A 3,614-nucleotide genomic window follows, 5' to 3' on the forward strand; every position below is an offset into this window, starting at 1 on the left:
CGAACATGGTTAAATAGTATGTTTGTACCAGTCCCTGCAAAGTTTGCAGACAAGTTCATACTTGATCATACAAAATACACAGCTACATGCAAAGTAATATGTACCATAACTGATGACATATGGAAATAGGGCTGTGTCAGTCATTGTTAGTCTAATCAATCTCAGTGTGCTTTGAGACAGTGCCAGAACAGAGATGTGTAGTACATTTGAGGATAACCCTTGCACCCTTAATTGCTTGCGGCTATATTTCTTTATCTATTATTATGTAGGGCCTCATGTAGTTGAACCTACTAGATCACATTCATATGGCCAAAACCAGGTTGAGGCTTCCTTCACAAGCTGGTCACATACAGCTGGCTATGTTTGGGCTACATCATTCTATGAGATGACACTCTCGCATGTGAGTTCATCCTAATCATACTGGACAGTGAAAAACAATGAAAGACAGCAACTTAGGGTTGTGATCTGTCTCCCACCTCAGTGCTCAGCTCTGCTCTCTGTCTCCCTCGTCACTGATGCAGCTCTTCCCTGTATGAACTAGTTTGTCCACATTGTATCACCTCACCACCTGGGGCACTGATGCACCTCCCACTTCTATCAACTTCTCTACAGTTGGTATTTGTTGATGACAAGCAAACATATTTCAGAACCTGATGAACCTGTTTGTCCACATTGTATCACCTTATGATGCACATACTGTATAGGGCACTAGGTCTATGCAGGGGTCAACAGTACCAGTTGTCTGTTGGTCCAGGACAAGGTCTCCACTGCCTGCAGCTGTGTGATGGCTGAGTGGTTTCAGGTGGGCTGATCAGGAGCTGTCCATGGTCCTGCACAGGGCTGCGTTCAGATAGAAATACACCACATAGAACAAGACATGTGTAGAGTCATCATGAGGTCACACAGTTCTCATCATCATTATCATCATCATCATCATATTAAAATGAAGGACTATAGGGCTAGTTCAGGCTAGTAGACTAGTGCTGCCACTATGGCGCCTCTGTCAGAATGAGAAGGAGGAGGCAGAAGATGAAACAGTTATTGTAATAATTACAACTAAAACACAGAGGCACCATCCTCTCTGACCACCAGCCCCAGATCTCTCTGACCACCAGCCCCAGATCTCTCTGTCTGTCCATTTGGACTTGCAGGGCTTCACAAGAGCTACATTGACACACACGCACGCATGACAAAATATATATGTATATATAAATATATGCAAAATATCTACATTGGATAGATAGACAGGTACAGAAATACATGGAAAGTGAATTTCAGAACATGTACATGTAGTATTGACAGAGGAGGAGAGCTGTCTTCACATCCACTCCCTGCTATCTTACACACAGCTACATAATACACATCTGAACTCAAACACACAACTTGACCAACTCTTACACACATCCACTCTCTCTCCTCAGGGTCAGAGACTCGCTGGTTCATGAGAGAACACACTCTCTCTTCTGCTTACAGGACATGTGCTTCACCACCACACCTTTGATGTTGTGAGTGGCCTGGTGGTAAAGCACATGTCAGCAGCAGATTGCTGGCTGAGGCCGTGAGAGGAAAGTGTCTCTCATGGCCTCAGCTGGAATCCAACCAGCAATCCTATGCTTCACCACTGTCCCACCAGGCAAAAACTAATCATGTTGCTCTAGCTTTTTGTGTTGAATCCTCTCTAGGGAGAAGTTTCTGTGAATAAACAGCAACTTACGGTTGTGATGTCTCCCACCTCAGTGCTCAGCTCTGCTCTCTGTTCTCCCTCCTCACTGGTGCAGCTCTTCCCTGTATGAACTAGTTTGTCCACATCACCTCATCACCTGGGGCACTGATGCAAAAACATGTCATGAGGGCTAGTTTTACCCACATCACCTTCCTCCCTCTTCCTCACCTATGACCTCTGCACAACGTGATTGGTTAGCGGGCGGGCTTGTTATCTGTTAAAAATACATGTCTCCCTATTGTCAGGACTTTTTTGAGGACGTTTGTTAAATTACCTGTTTTTTATAAATACCTTTTCTGTTCTACCATAATATATATATATCTGAATGAAGCAGGCTGCCCTTTCATATTTTACTAAATATTTTCCTTACAACTTCCTCAAATATTGGTAACTCTGTTAGCTTTTTGGCAGACGGAGGCGCTACAGCAACACATAGAATTGTTCTACATTGTGAGGCTGTAACTTTTGAACCGTTTGTCGAGACACCAAATCAACGCTGACCTGCCTCCTCAAGACAAACATATAAATAGCTGTAAAGCTGAAAGGACACGACTCCAAAATATGTTCTGCTATGACAGATGTGTAGTACCACAGTCCAACATGATCGGATGAAATATTTATTTTTAAATCTCATGAACCGCAAATCTGATTGACACGAACATGGTTAAATAGTATGTTTGTACCAGTCCCTGCAAAGTTTGCAGACAAGTTCATACTTGATCATACAAAATACACAGCTACATGCAAAGTAATATGTACCATAACTGATGACATATGGAAATAGGGCTGTGTCAGTCATTGTTAGTCTAATCAATCTCAGTGTGCTTTGAGACAGTGCCAGAACAGAGATGTGTATTACATTTGAGGATAACCCTTGCACCCTTAATTGCCTGCGGCTATATTTCTTTATCTATTATTATGTAGGGCCTCATGTAGTTGAACCTACTAGATCACATTCATATGGCCAAAACCAGGTTGAGGCTTCCTTCACAAGCTGGTCACATACAGCTGGCTATGTTTGGGCTACATCATTCTATGAGATGACACTCTCGCATGTGAGTTCATCCTAATCATACTGGACAGTGAAAAACAATGAAAGACAGCAACTTAGGGTTGTGATCTGTCTCCCACCTCAGTGCTCAGCTCTGCTCTCTGTCTCCCTCCTCACTGATGCAGCTCTTCCCTGTATGAACTAGTTTGTCCACATTGTATCACCTCATCACCTGGGGCACTGATGCACCTCCCACTTCTATCAACTTCTCTACAGTTGGTATTTGTTGATGACAAGCAAACATATTTCAGAACCTGATGAACCTGTTTGTCCACATTGTATCACCTTCCTGGGAATGTGGTACAAAACTATATTGGTCAACACTATACAGGCAAGTTCTTAATTTTTACAGATGGCTCAAAAGACCCAGAGACAGGACGTACAGGAGCTGCAGTATTCTTCCCACAGTATAAAACAGGAATTTAAAAAAGAACCACTGATCATTTATCAGTGTACACAGTGGAGCTTCTAGCAATATTGACAGCATTAGAATGGTTGGTAGAGAACAGGGTTAGTAATGCACTCATTGCCTCTGACAGTTGGGCAGCACTGTCAAGTATCAGATCGTTGAAATCATGCAGACAGGATATTGTTTTCAAGATCCATCATTTAATTTATGTAATATATAGTATGGATATCACTGTTTGCTTTGTTTGGGTTCCTGCTCATGTAGGGGTAGAAGGAAATGAAGATGCGGATATATTATTAGCTAAGCAATCAATTAAGTCACAAACAATAGAAATGGATATTCCACTTAGTAAAGCTGAGGTAAAATCAATCATTAAAATACACATGCAGGAACTATGGCAAGAAAACTGGAACAGAAATGAAACAGGAAGG

Source organism: Nansenia antarctica, assembly GCF_963989245.1.
Source record: "Nansenia antarctica genome assembly, chromosome: 3".
Classification (NCBI taxonomy): Eukaryota; Metazoa; Chordata; class Actinopteri; order Argentiniformes; family Microstomatidae; genus Nansenia; species Nansenia antarctica.